General features: G+C 40.5%; 1 long non-coding RNA gene across 2 annotated transcripts; it reads right to left on the bottom strand.

Annotated features, from left to right (window-relative positions):
- Positions 1-3651: 3651 nt before the first annotated feature.
- LOC118916995 (uncharacterized) lies at positions 3652-18489 on the bottom strand. Of its 2 annotated transcripts, XR_008998665.1 has the most exons (6): positions 18319-18489; positions 17274-17467; positions 15139-15311; positions 10028-10188; positions 3820-4005; positions 3652-3731 (listed from the first exon to the last, which is right to left on the bottom strand). It is a non-coding gene; the product is annotated as an uncharacterized LOC118916995 (long non-coding RNA). The 2 variants fall into 2 exon arrangements; XR_008998664.1 differs by lacking the exons at positions 3652-3731; positions 3820-4005; positions 10028-10188 and adding an exon at positions 11188-11410 and having other exon boundaries at positions 18319-18478.
- Positions 18490-19504: the final 1015 nt, after the last annotated feature.

The raw sequence follows: 19504 nt of genomic DNA, 5'->3' as shown, positions 1-19504 counted from the left end.
CTTTCACATAAGTCATTGAAAATTTGTTCATGGTTTATGTTAAATATCTATCTGTTCTTCTTTGGGTGCATCTCCAAATTCCAATTTCAAGGCCACACATTCTCAGCCCAATATCTCCAAAAGTCATAATACTCTGCCCTCAGTTGCAACATAATATGAAAAATAGGGCACTTTCATGACTAGTGAACAGTCATTTTCCCCAAACATTTTCTTCCCATCAGCCATCTGCAGAACACCCTCATCCGGTCACCATAATGATTAAAGGCACATGCATTCAAAGTGATTGACTCATCTCAGATCCAGTCAATGGCTATGCAATAGTATAACTCATTAGTCTATAAGAAGCTAGTGAGGTTTTAGTGTGTGACCCAAACTCAACAGAGAAACATGCGTCTTGGATTCTAGTAGGCTTCCCCACTAACTACCTGGACGATCTCTGATAAGCCGCTTAAATACTCTGGGCCTCATCAAACAATCAGTGACTCTACCATCATGTGTATATTACTCATGAGCTTTTAAATATACGTAATGCAAAAATAAACAAACAGATCAATGGAGTACATAGAAGGTATATAAACAGACCCAAATAACTACATGCATTTATTTTATGAAAAAAGTTGCATTGCATAACAATGGGGAAAAGACTGTATTTAAAAAGTTATGTTTGGGTGACTGATGACCTCTTAAAAATGACTTAATTGTATCCCCTACCTACTTATTAAGCCAAAATAAACTTCCAGTTGACCCACAAATGTAAAAATAAGAAAACCATGAAACCATAAAATTCTAGGAAAAAAAACATAGATTTTTATCATATCTGAATGGGAACCCTTTTATAAGTTTATCACAAAACTTCCGTGATTTTACAAAAGGACATACTGATGCATTTGATACATAATAATTTAGGAATTCCTGAATAAAACCACAGATAAAGCCAGAAGGCAAACAGATGACTGAGATAAATATTTACAGTACTTATCTCATAGGGTTAATTTCTTTAACATGTGAAGCTATCTTACAAATCAGTAAGTAAAGTTAAGTCTATTACTGTTAAGTAGTTAAATATGAAGATACAGTACACAGAAAAGACTACGCAAACGGCTTTTAAAATCTGAAATATACTCAACCTTACTCAAATGTTCAGACATCACTTCTGGAGATAAGGATCAAAGCACTGTCCTTTGGTTCTTTTTATTCTCTAGAAGAAATTTCATTGATTGTAGGTTGAAACCCACTGAACTAGAAATTGCCTAAAATCCTTTAATTTCTGAAGTTCTGTGTGATTACCTTGTCTTTGTGACCCAGCCTATTTCACCTGCCACCACACCCGCACCCTGTGGCCTGCGAACATCGGACACTGTAGCAATCATACGGGCAGCCCTCCTCATTTCCTTAACCGAGGGCAGAGGTGGCCAGGGGGAGAAACGCTCGTGTATTGGAGTCGGGACCCATTCAGAGTCAAGATTTCCAACTCTGTGGCCTTGGTTGCATTCTTCAAGCCTGTCTTTGCTTTGGCCTTTCCTCTTGCACTCACTCCAGCTTTATCATCCTGAGTGACTTCCACTTCCTTATTCCTCCTAATCAGCTTGCTGCTTGGTCATTTTTACCAGACGACCTAATCTCTTTAACACACAGAGGAAATACAAGTCATCCTTCGACTCCCTGATCACTGTTCCATCCCCAAATGCAAATTTCCAAGAATCCCTACGTTCCTTTTCTCCTTCATTTTGGTGTCAAAGGACAACGTGTCCCTACTGTGCTCAGGAAGTACCTTTATCTATGTTCTGAATCGCAGAGCTCCCTTCTACCTCAGTGGATCCGATTATTTTTTTCTCTTCTCTCTCTGGTGTGGTCAGCGCTTTCCACTGCCTTCTCTGCCAGCCCGGCGGTTCACAGCAGCGAATCATTCTGCTTCCCTCCCCAGGATATCTGACGTGTCTGGAGACACTGGTAATGTTTGTGACTGCCACAGTGGGCTGAAAGACCCTGCAGCCTGTGAATGTGTGTGATCATTCCTTCCTCTGCCTCCCTCTCTCTCTCTCTGTCTCTCTCACACACACAGAGAACTACATTTTAAACCTATTTTTCCCTAACCCATCATCTCCCTCAAGATAGTCTTATCTTTCTCTTCCTTTTCTCTCAGCCAAACTTCTTGAAAAAAATGACCAAAACTCCTTGCTCTCACATGCTTATAACTCAACCACTTAAGGTGATCTACCTTCACTAAAATCATTCTAGCAAAGGTCACTGATGACTCAGTGTTGCCAAATCTGAAGAGAAGTCTCAGCCTTATCTCAGAATACTTCTCTGAGGCATTTGGCCTCTGTTTTTTTTTCTTGGATAATTCTCTCTAAAATCTTATTATTCTATGTTGTCACACCTTACATTCTTAGATCTTGGTATACCATCTTTTAAGACTATATGTTCTATTTTAATCATTTGATGCCTTCCAAGGTGCTTCCTGTGTATATGTCTAAATATTTAGGTATCTACCACCCAAAAGCTGATTTCATGTGAATATTTAACTTTAAACAAAACCTTTTTATGTAATTCAAGGCAAATATCCACTATATTTATAACCCACTCATCTGTTAAGCGTCTCATCCTGTATATATATATATATATATATATAATATATATATATATCCCTAAGGGTCTTCAATTTGTATATATGACAAGATATGCATTAAGAAATATTTTTACACTTGAAAATAAGATCCCTTTTTCTGTATTTCCTATCTCATTGCAAACATTATTATCTAACCAATCTGCCAGGCAGGAAGTCATACACCTGGAAGCCATCTGCGACTCCCCCATCACTCCATACACTCCAATCAGTACATGTATTATTAAATCAACACCTATCACTACCTCAAACATGTCCTATCCAAATATGTCACTTGCTAACGCCTTGGTTCAGGATCCTATCACCTCTCATATAATTTTTAGACCTACTAATTGATTTCCCTACCTCTAGCCTCTCTGCTCTGCTCCAAAGGTCAGCTTTCAAGTCGTTGCTTTATCATGGCTTTCCGCTTTCTAAAAACCTCTCACCATATTTTATCACATGGGTCAGACTCTGAGCTTTTACAAAGCACATGAACTTTTAATAATCTGACCCTAGCGAAGCTCTTAAGCCTTATAGCTTTCTACTCTGCTTTGTACTTCGTGTTCCAATAATACCAATTGCTTACACTTTCCCACACTCATCAAATTGTTTCCCAGCTCCTTGCCTTTGATATTGTGAACCTTAATGCTACAGACAAATGGCGTGTTGCATCTAGCAAACTTCTCTCCTGCTTTCAAGACGCAGGTAGATGTCTCTCTAGAAACATTCCTTTGCATTCTCCCAGTTCTCTCTCCTCCTGTCTGCTTTGTATTTGCTTCAGTGTTACATCTGTCACATTGCATTCCACTTTTAAAATACACATTTGTTCCTCCTATTAAATCATGGCTTGTTAATAAAGGCAGGGTCTGTGTCTTAGTGGCCGATGACGTAGCACTACAACTTGGGAAATCCTTTGGACTAGGCACTTGGTCAATGTTCGCTGAAGGGAGGAAGGAAGGAGATAAGGAATCGGGCAGCCACAGAATTTTTACTAACAAGTTACAAACACAGCCCAAACTTTTTTTTTACCTTCAGCATCCAAAGCATGTATGAAATGTCTACGTGCCTTTTGTGGTTCACTGGGCACCATACAGGCAAACTAATACAACCGGTGTAATGTGTTCTAGGAAGATAGAAAACAGTAACTAATAACTAATATTGCTCCATTTGATGAAATTCTGTCATCACAGCAGCACACATTAGTGAATTACCTTAGCCGTAAAGTTTCCCTTTCTTGAGGGTCTTAGTGGATATTTACTTTCTTCAGTTAATTTAGGCTCCTTACAAACACGAACCAAATCCCTGACGTATGTTCTAGGGAACCCAGTCCTGTGACACTTCCTCAGGTGAAAGGGTCTCCTCCTCAAGCAGGTATGTGCGCTGTGCTGATTATCTCTCTGTTGGAGATGGAGAGCTCACATTAGCATATTAACAGTTAGTTCTGAGAAGGTCCCAGAGTAAGCAAATCTGTTTATATGTGTCTAATATTTCACAAACTCATTTAATCATACAACATTTTTTCATGCCTTATCTATAATACTTCATGAAACTAGTGTTCTCTTAAACAAGCTTTGGGGAACAGTGGTCGGAAGGGTAGTTTAAAAAGCATCAGAACTTCACCCCGTTCCCCGGTCCCCAATCCTCCCCAGCCCCAGTGGCTCAAGCTGGGGATGGGCTGGGAGCGAAGGGGGAGAGCAGAGTGGGGAGGTGTATGTTAAGTCCTAGAATCCCAAATAAAGCCCATATTTACTCAAAATCATTTAACCTAGATTGGTTTAAGTAAAGAAGTTGTCCCTCACTTTTAAAAAAAATCCGCTATACCTTTTTTATAACATATCACAGAACCAACACGACATTATAATTTTGCTCTAAGAAACAGCAGGCAAAGGAAGTGCCTTAAAGTCACTTAAAATGGGATTTGATCACGGCAGTTATCTGAAAATAAAATGAATTAGGATCCTGTTTCATAGTTAGGCAGTGTGACATCAGGCTTTCCTGCCTTATCAGCAATGTCTACTATAGCGACGGGGAATTACAGCGCTGAAACGGACTTAGAGATCACTTGACTCAGCCACCAAATTTTGCCAGGGAAGATTTAGAGGCCCAGAGAAGATACGTGACTTATCAAATATTATTCATATTCTTAGAGGGGTTGAAAACACAAGGCTTGTGACTTCCATCTTCAGTGCTTTTCCTGCATTCCACTTCCTGCTAATGAATTTTAAGTCGGGTGATGGAGTTCCGGGTGGGCATCCAGTCCGCGCACACCGATAGGATCCCGATTCCAGCGCCGTTTCACGCCGCCTCGGAAGCGCCGTCATAGTCTTTATCGCCTTCGACAGGCCCGTTTGCCCCGCAAGGTGAGCCCGGCTGTCCTCGCTTCCTTCTTAACAAGATTTACGACCTAGCCCGAAGTGGAAAGTTTCCTGTCCCTGTGAGATGGGGCCTTGGGCAAATGGAGAGAAACAGTGCAGCTTTCCAGGGACAGGCCCAGAAATAATTCATACGGACCAAAGATAAGGTTGCTACTCTTCAGTGGAAAGTCTGGTGCAGAGAAAATCGGGGCAAACCAGAAGCCCTATTAGTTTATTTTCTGCTATTGCACAGTACAGGCAAGATTCCAAACTCCTAGTGGCTAAAAATACACACATTTCCAGAAATCCAAAGTGTTTAATTTGAATCATATCTGAAGTAAAAGACAAGCAGTCTGCTACATGGGGATCTCTTCTGAAACCACTCTCTGGAAGACAAAGAAAACAAGAGTGGTTTGGAAGTGGAGCCATTCTCCAAACAGCTCCCATCAACGGGATCTGAGGCCTCCCTAAATGCCAACGATTAGAGCTTTGCAGAAGATTAGAAAACATTCTACTGCAAACAGCACTCCCAGATCCCCAGAAACCAGGTCACTACTATGTAAACAATTTGCACCACTTCATAAACAGATAAAAATATCAAGTCGGTTTGGTGTAAACAGACCAACAGCAGGAGAAGCCAGCATCCTTCTCAGATGGGGCTCTGCGGAGAAGCAGAGACACAGTCTTAGCCAACTGAGCATTGCACTGGACTGTTCTCATTTAAATGATTACTTTTCTGAAATCTGGCCCATTTACTGAGAAGCCAGTGGCAGGATAACAATAAAGTCAGGGTGGCCCATAGCAAGTTCCAGACACCACTGCATAACCACTAGCTTGGCCCCATTCAACTTTCGCAACCATTTTCATGCTATGATTTAAAAATTTGAGCTGAACAGGGTAGACATGAAAAAGACAAATCAGTGAGACCCATGGGCAGACTTTGCCAGGAAAACTAGGAGGGAGAGACTGCCTGAATGAGTGAACACCATACACTGGGGGCAGGACCCATGACCTGTAAAGCATCTAGTCTATTCTGGCTCTTGTCCTGCTCCCAGAATGGTGCTGACTCGCGTTCAGACCGTCTCTCCCTCCTAGTTTTCCTGGTTTTTCACTCTGCCAGTCCCTCGGCTCTGCTCCCTGGAAGCATGCTCCCCAGAAGCAAGCTTCATCTCAGGGCTGCCTTGGGGAGACCTGGGGTAAAACAATTTCAGTGCCTCCAATGCCTGGTTGTTTAACGATGCTCAACACAACTGGAACGTTTGCATTTTTTTCAGTGATATTTTCCCTAGGCGTTATTTTATGAACCTAGCAAACATTTCACTCAACGATTGATCAGTATATTTTATAAAGTGACTCCATTAACTGACACCTTCATTATTTACATGGAGCTAGATCTAAGCACTGACCAAAGAATAAAGGAAGGAAGGAAGGAGGGAGGGAAGGAAGGAAGGAAGGAAGGAAGGAAGGAAGGAAGGAAGGAAGGAAGGGAGGGAGGGAGGGAGGGAGGGAGGGAGGGAGGTAAGAGGAAGTAAGGGAGCGAAAGTGGGAGGGAGGCGAGGACAGAGTCAAAACAGGTATGTTGATTCCTTGACAGATTCAGAGAATCCATGGCATTTTTGAGAAACCATTCTCTATGACTCTGTTTTTGTAATAACAAAGACTTCCAAGATGTTAACTATAACTATGCTTTGTTTCCACTTCCTTTCATTTTCTCTCTCCCAGTTTCTACCAGTCTTCTCCCTGCCTGTTGTGCGACGGGGATACAGCAGAGGAACAGAGACGGGGCCGGAGGGGGAGCTGGCGCGGGGCCCATCTGAGCCATGACCTGATTCACACCAAGGGGCAAGGGGGCCGAGACCGTGTTAGAGCCACACGCTAGAGCGGAAATAATACTTCATTTTGTATTTCTTTAGAAAACATACCATTGTAGTATACCCTGCAAATTAAATTTTTCACTTGCTATTCATGAAAACTTTATGCATCTACTTTGTTCTCTTAAAAAGCAGTGTAAATATTCTATAGTGTAAAGATGCTACATTTCTTCAGTCATTTTTCCTACTGAATGATATTTCAGTCTTTTTGTGTACACATCAAACTGACAGTTATTTCTGGGAAAGGAACCAGGATTGGCTTGGTAATCAAATGAGCATTAACCTGCACCTATGAATTTTAATGTCTTATGAGGAGAATATATTCAGAAACTTAGAAGTACTAATTCTTTTCAAACTCAGGTGCCTTAATTTACATAAAAAGGCAGGCCAACAGATTTCACTCATATGTGGAGTATAAGAACAAAGAAAAACTGAAGGAACAAAACAGCAGCAGAATCACAGAACCCAAGAATGGACTAATGGTTACCAAAGGGAAAGGGGCTGGGGAAGGTGGGTGGGTAGGGAGGGATAAGGGCGGAAAAGAAGAAAGGGGGCATTATGATTAGCATGTATAGTGTGGGGGGGCACGGGGAGGGCTGCGCAACACAGAGAAGACAAGTAGTGATTCTACAGCATCTTACTACACAGATGGACAGTGACTGTGAAGGGGTTTGTGGGGGGGACTTGGTGATGGGGGGAGCCTAGTAAACATAATGTTCTTCATGTAATTGTAGACTAATGATAACAACAACAACAAAAAAGGCAGGCCAACAGGCACTTTAGAAAAGGATCTGTCCTCCTTTTACGGCCCCACAGATCGCTGCTGTGCTTTTGTGACAACTGTCCCTTTGCTGAATCTCCCTTTACACCCAACATTTGTATCTTGTGTTGGATGTTAATTATAATCTGATCTGATGTGTACAGTGTTGACCAGGCACCATGCCACTGCTGTCCCTGGGCATTCGTGTGGCTTGCTTACCTGGTGTCTCTGGTTCCTGCCTGCCCCTCAGAAGCCTGCTTTGAGCTTTGGGAGTTGCCGGTCTGCAGACCACATCTGCCACACTCCAGTGTCACTTGGCTTCCATTCTGTCTGGCATTTGAAAGCGTGGTCAGGAGGACAGAGGAGTTTCTGCTCCTGGTTCCCACAGCAGTGGGCATTGCTGGCGGCTACTGACTGTTACTGTTGGGGTGTTGGGGTCAGGCTGCAGTGGGCTCAGCAGCCCCTGGGCAGCAAAGGCAGAACCTGCAGAGAAAGCTCAGGTGCAGGACTGGGGATCTGCACGTTCCTGACCTGCGCACATCACTCCTCCCTATTTCCTCCCCTTCTTTATCCCTTTTGCTCCTCCAGTCCTTACCAGTCCTTTGTGTCCAACTCTCCTCTACTTGTAACACTTAGCATGGCTTTGTTTTCCTGCTGGGACACTAACTGACAGGTTACTTTTAGCTCTAACATCCAATGCAGTTTTTGGTATAGAAGTATTGACCCGAACTATATTAATTTATCTTCTACACCCCACTTCACGCCTTGATGTGGGTGAGGAGCAGTGTGTTTCTCAATTCACTGCAATATAGGAGGCTGAGTGGAACTTGGAAAGTAATGATCTGGGCCTCAAAGCAGAGAATTCTATTTTATAAATGCTAACAGTGAGCATATCAATAAATGCAAGAATAAAGCAGGAGTGCAGACATTTTATGTCCATGATGCAAAGCCTAGATGATTGACAAACTTTCCAGGTCACTTGACATTATGCAGGCACATGGAAGAGACTCAGATGCAACAGTTTTAAGTTGTGTTTTTAACATATAAGAGGAAAGGGCCTAAAATACAGCATCATCTTCCCATCGTGTGGATCTCTGTGGCAACCAGCCCATTAATAAAGCTTTTGGGGGGACATTTCATGAGTCCTCTGTGGTTTTAAAGACAAGGGGCCAGCAGCCCACACTGTCAGAATCACATGGCACTAAGAATAAACAAATAAAGAATGCTCAGAATACATATATTAATATGCCACAGTTAGTATTTCTGCAGTTTGTTTTCTCAGCAGTATTTTGCTACCTTGGGACTGAAAAAATGCGTTTTGCTTTACAAGTGAGAAATGATCGATGCTTTGGTAGGAGAGGCTTTTCATAACAGAACAGATGTCTCCTGAAGAGAAAGTTATTGGTACAAGAAAACCACGTTATTGCAATAATGTTAAGGTTTAGGCTTAAGCAAAAGATAGTAAGAGAGTGTGGGGGTGGGGGGCAGCAGGGAGACGGAGAAGGCAGATACGAGTAGGAGTGAGATACAGTGTGGTCGTTGCACAGCCTTCCCCTCCCATCCCGACTTAACTCTGATCTGCTGAGGCAGCCCAGAGCTCTCAGGAGGCTAACACGTGCACGCTTTAGAAGGCCAGTCTCTGCACATAGCCATTTGTCAGTATCTTCTATTTTTCCGAAACATCTTAACTTTCATGTATCATAACTTTTTTATGTGCCAATTAAAGGTGATATTTCTCTCACTCTGTCATGGTAGATTCATAGAATTATATGCAATGTAGAGGATACCGAATCATATCACTTAGAATTTTATTGTAGTGTTAATTTAACTGTAATGTGTTTGCATTATTATCAGTTTGTATAGGACATAAGTCCAAAAGAATCAAGAGGGCAGGTTTTAGACCAACAGGCTTTCTGGGGAGAGGAGAAGAAGGAGGCTATATGTCTCCATAGGAAATGGAAGCCTTACATTTAAAAAAAGTAACAGAAAACCAAGAGCTTAGAGTTTGGGATATGAGCTAAAGTAACGGATCCAAGTGCAATTTATTTCAAAAACTTGATTACATAGTTTCATAGAAACCTGCTTTAACTCACCAAATACAATTATTAAGATCCTTAAATTACAGCAGTGATCCTACTGAAGTACGCCACTATATATATGCATGGTTCCAGTAGGAAAGCTAATGGTATTTTCCATTATATACGAAGTAATGCACTCCTTGGGCAGCAAACCGCTCTCAGAATATTCTTTAACAATTGTTTGCCTCTGTCGCTTAGATTCATGTCTAAACATGCTCATTAAGAAGTCATCTACTCCTGATTTCTCTATTCCAGGCTAACTGTTACATGCTATTGTTCTTTCTTAGTTATTCACTCCCATTCAATATTGCTGAGGATGAATTTTAGGGGAATCTGAAAGCATTTCTTCCCCATACCTGGCTTGCAGTCATTCCATTTCTTATCACACTGCGGTGCTCCAAAACAACCCGCGTGCATCATCTTTTGCAGGTGTCCTGCCCGGCAAAAAAGCACGGGACGAAGCTGCCTTTGGTGAAGCTTGAATGGTCTTGTCTTGCAGTGCAATAGTAGTCAGCAACTATTAATGCCAAACCAAATAAAACCACTTCCAGAAATGTTTTAATTTGGGACTTTGTCAATCAAAACTACACAGCCACTTAACAGCTTAAATATGTCCAGGATTACTAGACCTTCAGTTGTCTGGGAAATCGATGCCAATATCTCAAGCACCCAATAAGGCATTTGGAATCCATGACGTGTCTTTCTACTTCCTAACTTACTAAAACAGGATTTTAACAGACTTTGATGATGGATTTGGGTCTAGTTTCTCTTGTGACAAACCAGTCTTGTGACTGATTTCTCCAATTAATAAATACATTTAAAATATTTTACTATCTTCTTAGACATGAAATATTAGCATATTAACAGATTCTGAAAATGACTCAAGGAGTTTGGGGAATAGTATACTGAATCTCGGAATACCAAGTGTCATACACTGAAGCATAGATGGGGTGAAAACCACAGAGTGGTGTCCATTACAGATACCCTTCCATGAATGTGAGATTGGAAGTTGCTTGTGAATGTAAAAAAAAAAACCTAAGAGAACAAACAAACAGAAAAAAAAAACATACATTTAAAACTTGGAAGCATCAACAGAGGATGCTGAATTAGTCAGGTCCCACAGCCAAACACTGTTCTTGTTCTTGTCATTTATGTGAAATCAAGGTTCAGCCTAGGGGATAATGGCAACCCTCACTATAATGAGCCAAAAACTCAGTAAAAAAATAAAGATACAAACCGGAATTTCCCTGAACCATTGTTACCAAGAGGGATACTAAATTGTGTAAAAGAAGAAGAATCTTAATGTTGGATTTATTCATTACAAATCGCACTTCAAGCCCGGAGGGAACTCTCCTCATGAGAAAGTGTGGAATACAGCCCGTTAGCTGCAGCAAGACAGGCAGTTCAGAGGGGGCTGAGGATTTAGCTCGTGGCCCAGAGGCCGACCCTGGGAAGACAGCCATTCCCATGACGACATTCCCGACTTGGCAAACAGAGCCCTCCAGAGCACTCTAAATTTGTATGAGAAGTTATTTATAAACGTTTAATATTTGAGGCATACTTTGAGCAATTGCATATCAACAGATTGGAGAATCTGAAAATAGTTGTAAGGACACTGGATGCTAGGAGATCAATATTTCAACTGGGAGTACAGACCAGACTCAGAATGGCAGGGGAGGCACCGGGCCTGGGCAGGCTCAGCCTCCCAGTCACGAAGATGAATGTCATTCTAATTCCCACTGAAGAGGAAACGGAAATGGAAACAACTCAGAATTACATGGTGTAGGCATTTGGTTCTCTTTCTAGCAGAGAGTCGTTCTCAGCAAATCTCTTTAAATATTTTTCTATAGTGCTTGAGTCAAGAACTTAGAAATACCTGCCCCGATAGATTCTGCATGTCACAGATGTCCTTTATGTCCTTGAGAGCATCTTTAATAACAAGGAAAGACTTCAATTTTTAAAAATTAATGTGATTATGAAATCAAATTTAAAATATATATTTTCCTAAATCCTTGCAGCTCAACCAGTAAATTGTTTTATTCTATTCAGTAATCTGGTAAATTTTCACAAGCATCCAGAGAGAGATTTTAGTAAAAATGTTTAATTTTATCTCTCAGTTTATTGTGTTTGATTTTCTTTTGAAAGACTTCAAATACCACTTATAAACAAAGCCTTTTAAGGCTTATAAATCTAATAAGTTTGATTTACAAATACAGTGAGCATGAAGTAATCCTAAACTTTTGACATTGTTTATGAATGATAAAATTGTCTCATGCTTTCTAATTTAAAATCATGAGTCTAAGTCAATTGCTCAATTACATTATAAACTGCAACATAAGTCAAATACCCTACATTCTCCTACATGCCAAATTCTGTTATAAATACTTAAATACCACATATATCAAGATAATTTCTAAACTTACAAAATTATTAATTTTTTATTTAAATTTATCTTATCATTTCTATACGGAGTTAAGCCATAAGCCCAATATGCTAATCAGGGAATAAACAGAGTTGACCGGAATTCACTGATGCGGGAATAGTGTCATCGACAGCTGGCGTCTGCTCCCACCGTATCAGCATCCCTGCCGATCAGCTGGTTCCAGTGGTGTGGTAAACCAGGTCTCCAGAACCCAAAGCCCTGATCTGTGGCGCTTGCCAAGTTCTGCGGTGAAAATACTGACCAACAGGCAATTGCAAACTGCCACAGATTTAACAACTGGCTCATAGGATTCCTGAATATTTAACAACTGGCTCTCATGAGCCAGTTTAAGTCGGCTGCCCCACAACACTGGTCTGTTGTGTATGTGGCATTCGTTTTTAAATATTTTGAGTATCACTTCTGGGTAGAACCAAGAAATTTGAAAAGACATTTGTTATAAAAATATATAAGTAGCAGGAATGTAAAATGCTACAGCTACCTCAGAAAATAGCTTGGCAATTCCTCAAAATGTTAACCACGGAGTCACCATGTGACACAGCAATTCTAACCCTGTCATTCATACACCCAAGAGGACTGAAAACCATGTGCACATAAAAGACTCGTAAACTAATGTCCATGGTTCTTAACAGCCAAAAAGTGGAGTGGCCTGACCACAGAGGTAGACCCGTACAACGGATTATTATCTGGCCATAAAAAGGAATGAAGTATTGATAATGCTACAAAATGGCTGAACCTCAAAACCATTGTACTGAATGAAAGTCAGCCACAGAAGTCCATATGCTGTCTATATCTATCTATATCGTGTACATTTACATCCAAAATAGGCAAATCTATAGAGACAGAAAGTAGGTTTATGGTTGCCTAGGGTAAGAAGGGTCTTGAGGGCCTGGGGGTTATAAGGATAACTTACCATTGGTAGCTTTCTCTTGGGGCTCACAAAAATATTCTAAAATTAAATTTTCTTAATTGGAGAAATGATCTAAAATCATGGTATTGGTTGCATGACTCTGAACATATACTAAAAAACCATTGAATTGTACACTTAAAACAGGTGAACTTTACGGTAAATATATCTCAAATGAAATATATCTTAGAGTTCATTTGCTTAAACAAGGTATAGTCTTATTTTCTCACACAAGAGTTTAGAAGGAGATGGGAAGTGGGGTGGCTCCTCCATTATGGGCCGGCTGCACTGAATTTTCCATCTCCAAAATGTGTTTTCTACTTAAGTCCAAGGCAGGTGCAAGTATCCCCTGCCCAAGAGAAGAAGGTAAAAGAGCCAGGGAGTGCACAGTATTTTGTGTATAGCAATTGGTATACCAAGGGAGCACGCCAGTATTTTGATGGAAAGGCCAGGAGAGTACAACTCACTACTGTTTGCATCATGTTTTCCACATGCACATTTAGTGACACGGTTACAATGGTAAGGGAGTTAGACAAGTGTAGATGGCTGCTGTGAACCCAGCTAAAGCTGAGCTGGTCCAGTTATCAAAGAAGGAGGAAATGAATATTTTGATTCCCCAGGTAAATCTGTAAAACCCATTAATGAAGTAATTCTATTTTCTCAATAACTGGGACTGTTATCCCAAGAAAATCAGGGTTATCTTCTTAGATAATTCAGTTTCATACTGACTAGAGAGACTTTTTTTTCTGGGTCAAAAAAAATATGCATATTCAATTTTTTGTATGTTCTTAAATAAGAAGCCAAGCCTCTTAGATGCAGTGCTGACAGGGACTCAAAGTTCATGCCTTCTACATGGGTGCTCTGGAAGACTTTGTCTCTGGGTTCTGGCAACACGTTATCTAATCTTCCAGTCTGATTCAAATCTGCAAGCTCCTTGCATAAATCACTACACAACTGGATTGGATTCAACTAATTCATGTTTACCCTATCTGGCTGACCTCATATTTTATTCTGACATTTAAATGGCATGCAATTGTGTTGAACATATCTCTAGGATCTACATTTGCTCTTCAATTGCACCTGCAAAGATCACTCAAAGAACAGTGATCTCACAATCAGGATCTCAGCCCCCATGTGTGCACAACCAGATAAGAAGCATCATTTAGTGAATGCTAGCTTCAAGTTCATGTTGTTTTCTGTAGACAAGAGTCAAGGTCGTTTTTGTTCTCAGCAAGGACAAAACATGTTAATTTTTAAAAAATCAAAATTATTCATTGACATTTAATATGCTTTTGTGGGACCTTCCTGTTTTATCCTTGTTGCCAATTGGTGTGGAAAGATCGCTTTGATAAGCATCTTGGTTTCAAGAATTATTTTCTAGCTCATGAGTATCCTCAGTTGTAAGTGGGAAGTGTATGTGTTACTGGCAGTCTCATTTTAGGATCGTTTCATTTTAGGATTATGCACAGTTACTCGACAGCCATTTACACTCTTGGCCCACCATTAATGATGTCTGACCTGCTTAGTGTCCTGCCCTCCTTAGGCCTTCTGAGTAAAACAGAAGAAATTAAAATGCCTTCATCACTGGGTGGTAGTGAGTGTTTAAGTGAAAATACAAAACATTTAGCATGTAGCAAGTTCTCAAAAATGTTAGCAATTATTATTTTCAAATGACCATTTGCATATTCTGAGACAAATGTTGGCCTAATCGGTCTTATCACTGAACAGAAAAACACTCTCCTTTCAGGAGAAAAAAATCCCACATCAGCCAGAATTCTCCTTGGTGTATAACGATCCTTCACATACAAGTAAACATCATATTTGTACTGTGCATGGTAATAGCATCATCTTTGATTTCAGTGCAGGTCCTCTCCCCCCTGCTGTCCCATACTACGGGGTTCATTTTGAGCTTGGTTTTCTAGTTTTCCTCAAGTGACCTTGGTGTGATAAAAGTGGAAGATGATTCGGACATCGTCTTTCTTATCTTTGTCTCACCGAAAGTAACTGTTGGGCATTAAGCAGTCATCCAAGGACACATTAGTACAAGATGTGTCCAAGTACATCCCATCCTTAGCTGTCTGGGTGTGCTCTCAAAGGAGGGCTTGTACTTTATGACTCACCTTGTAAGTAACAGCACTTCTGGGAAAGTAATTTATATATTGGATGAAATATTCTCTTGAGAGTTTCTACACTGAAAATGGTCATTGCCTTTTACTCATCGCATATGCCAATGTCAACCAAGATGCCTTATCACCAAGACAAATTTTTCTCCATGAAAATCTAGAAATCAGGGCTAGAAAATAGAAGAAGGATTTTAAAATTAGTATGTGTGAGAAAATATCTTTGTATCATCTACCTATTTCTCTATATCTACACAGATCCACACACGTAAAACATGCTCTTATAATCACAACTGCACCATATTCTTTTACTCAGGGACTAAAATTCAGATTTTATATGGTGTGTTCACATTTCTCCCTTAATTCTGTGTGGTTGGTGTCCCTTCCTGAATATCCAAAGAGTGAAAATATCAAACAAGTTTCAACTCAAGCAGGGCTGAATATTTAACCAAGAACTACAAATTTCCTCTTATCAGAAATACAGTTTGACTCAAATTCCTACATTTGAAACTCAAATTCAGACCCTCATGTTCCCCAGAATTGCTTTATCTCCCAATGTCAGACCTATGACTTAGTTATCCAAGGAAGGGGTCAGGTTAGAAGGAAGAGGCATCTTGAAAGCTGGCATGCCTGCAATTGTGGGAGATAAGCCTTCCCATGCCATCCCACGCCATCCCACGCCATCCTTCCAGAGTTCTGGTGGCCCATGTTAGGAAACTGGTCAGTAGTGTCTGTATAGGCCAGAAACACAAACGTAGTCAAAGGAGTCATTTAATTCACAATCAAAAAAGATAGCAAATTGTGAATGAAAGATCAAAGGCTCTAATCACACAAGCCATGGCTTTCTTATTCCATGGTTTCCACGTGTCAGAAGGGAAATGAACATATGTCTAAAATGATGAATGTATAACAAAATAATCATAGAAGTTCCAATATAGAGTAAAATCTATATTGTAGCCTAAGTTTTCCTGATATGCTATATTCTACATACCTGCAAAAAAGAGAATCAAAACCAAAGAAATAAATTAACGTATGCAAAGCAGCGGGGCAGCATCAGTAGGGCGGGACCAGCCCTGAGCTTGAGGTCAGAAGGCCTGGGCTTTGAAGTGACCAGTAAGTAATTGTGTGACTCGGAGGAAAAGAAGAAAACTATTACACATGGAGCACATTCTGTCAGCCCTGAGCAGGATGCTGTATATATGCTATGCCATTTAATTGCTTAAAGCTTCTGTGAGTTACATAAATCACTACTACTTTATAGCTGGAAAAATCTCACACGGCTATTGCCTGTGTTGGAAGAGAATCAATGGCCAGATTCCTCAGCCAGTATAACCCTTTTCTTGGGAAGCAGAAAAGATTTTCATCTGAATCCTATTACACGACTTGTTTAAAATTGTCATTTTAAGATAATTTATGATATCTTGATGCCTATCTTGATCAGATGTTCATTAAAACCTTAAAAAGCAACTGCATTTTGTTTTTTATGTTGAAGCTAAAATTTAAGGTGGGAATCCTAGGTCTCTCAGAGGGTGGTTTGAAAACCACTGTTTTAGTTTTTTGAGTCAGAGATTCTGTGTCTTAGCAGAAAAATAAGAGACAGAATGCTTTAAAATGAGAAAATGGGTAAATGGCACCTAAGCTGTATACAAGGAAAGCTTTCATTAATATTACTGTAGATCATTTCTTCTCTTCTAGGCCATGGCAAATATGCTCCAAAAGTGAAGGGTAAGCATTTGTGTGTGTCAGAGGGAGCTGTCTTCTGACCTGACAGTAAAGGTGAAATCAAGCCTCAGTTACATGAGTGATCCTTTAAGATGCGATACTCTGGTCTCATTGTCAGAAAAAATAAATTCTTATAGGCCAACTCATTTTCTAAGTATCTCTTATGGGTCATAGTTCATATATGGGTCATAGATGGGCATGCTCAAAACAGGTGAATGCAGAGTTTAACGAAGAGACAGAGTTTAGGTAAATAAGGGACAGTGAGCTGCCACCCCTTGGCTTGAAGAGGCAAAGGAAGGAAGTGGCTACGGGTTACCTGTGGAGGCCTTATGGAGAGCAGGACAACCATGGCCGACCCGTGGCTCGGCTCAGGAGGAGCTGACAGAATAAATTCTACTTTTCTTTTCTCTTACCTTCTTATTTCTTATGCTGCCCCTCATACAGGTCAACTTCTCAGCGTCCAAAGCAGCCAAGAGTGGAAAGCAAGAAGTATATCCAGAACAAATGCTTTTCTAACAGCAATTCACTGATTCAGTAGTTCATTCCTTCATCGCATGCACGCTTGTGAGCACCAATTGCATTCAAGATATAGTACTTTACATAAAGGCTGATAAGGAAGAAGGCAGAGACAAACATTACGTAAGAAATTGTCCATGTTTTTAAGGAGGTAGAAAACACAAATAGGCAAGGCAGGGTGAGGGAGGCACAAGGAAGTGTTATGAAAACTCAGAGCAAAGAAAGAATGAATGAGGCAACCAGGAATGGCTTTGCATTTGACATTGGTCTTGTAGGATATGCAAGACATAGAAACAGGTGATGGAGATGGCCCACATGGAGGAATAAATGATGGGAAATGGGGAGACAAGGAGGTGGGAAGATGTAAACACGTCTGGGGTAGTCTGAGTGGAATACAGTGCTCCTTTAAGGAAGACGTGGGAGATAAAAACCAGAAATGAAAGCAGATAAAACCAGAACACCTGCCCATCCCAAGTACATGTGTGTTCACATGTACACACAACCACACATATTTATTAAAACAAGACTGTGCTAGGCCAAAACTTCAGCAAGTTATTTCTGAGTGAAATGCAAATGCTGTGGGAATGAATTATATAATCTGATGGTAGTGTGCCCTCTGGCGCAAGACAAAATCCAGTATGCACCCTGAGCAGTATGCCCCCTGTTCCAGCTTTATTCTAACTATTCCAGCACTGTTTCCAGTGTTCGATGGCTGTCAGGGTAACAGCACCATCTAGTGTGATCCAGTCTTACGTTAAGTTCCGGGGCTTCTGATCCATTTCTAATGTTATTAGAATAATCACAAAGGTACCAAAACAAAAATAAGACAAGCACCATGGCAAAACCCTCTACAACTTGCAGTTTAATAGACTGAAATGCGCTGGGGTTTGTGGTATTGCTAAGGAAACCCCCTGAGGGAAAACTGCCACGTCTAATCAGTACCTGAGATGATGGAAGTCTAAAAAGTAGTTTCTTGCCATTTCTTGGTTTGCCCAATCTGGCAACTAAAATATAAAAAACAGTATTGATTCTTCTTCAGAGAAGTACAAATGACGATCTTATTTCTAAGTACAATTTTGAACATGTAACTTAAAAAATGCATATCATTACACATTAACTATCAATGATCACGACTTAAATATATAATGTGAAACTTAACAGATAAGTTGTAAGGATTATTTACTGTAGTAATTGGAACATGAGGGTAAACTTTGAGTCATCCATCATAAACTCACTCTGGAAAATAATCAGATCATGAAACATGAACCGACGTTCAAGAGAATCTCAGTTGTGTTTCTCATGCTGTTCCCTGTTTGAACAGCAGGCAAAGGGAATGACGGGCCAGTGGAGTAAACCAGTCATTGATGAGAAGATAACACAAAGGGAAGGTACTGAAGGGCAGCAGGGATTCAGGGAGGAAAGAATGAGAGCCATTTGATCTCCTCATTCCCCATCATTTAGAAGTTTACATTTCAACATCAGATCTGCAGCACCCCAATGTTTTTTAATGAAGCCAATAATTTCCTTATCATCATCGTTAAAAATATAACATAACCAAAACAGATCTGCCTAAGCAAATACTGTGCAGCAGGGTACAATGCCCACCCCTCTGCCAGGTGTTCAACAGTGTGTCCAGACCCCCTGAAAGAGAGATCACGGCTTGCTCTTTGGTGTCTCAGCAATTAAGCCATTCTCCTAACTCTTTAACTTTTTGTCTGTTGATACATCTGAAAAGAGCTGATACTAGCTCAAAGGAAAACCAATCCAGCATTTCCTGATTGGAATATTTCATGTGGTGAACATGTAAATTGAATGTTTGCAAAGAGCAAATGCACAGAAGCAGTATTTCCCATTGCTTCATAATCTATGGTTTCAGGACCACTGGTATCGACAGGAGTTTGCCTTCAATCACAGTAAGCTGCTGCCCATGTGGAAAATGCTTTCTCTGGGGAACGGCCTCACACAGCCACGTCTTGTTACGGGCAGGCTGATCTAACTGGAAGATGATTCCCACTTTCTCAGTCAAATATATTTGAAGAACGTGACTATGCTTTAAAGTTCACAAAAACTAGTACTGAAAACATTTTTCCTGGAGGGGGTCTGGTTCTTATGCCTCAGTGGACACACC

This window comes from Manis pentadactyla, chromosome 7 (assembly GCF_030020395.1).
Source record: "Manis pentadactyla isolate mManPen7 chromosome 7, mManPen7.hap1, whole genome shotgun sequence".
Lineage (NCBI taxonomy): Eukaryota > Metazoa > Chordata > Mammalia > Pholidota > Manidae > Manis > Manis pentadactyla.
This window is presented reverse-complemented; position numbering and strand designations above follow the sequence as displayed.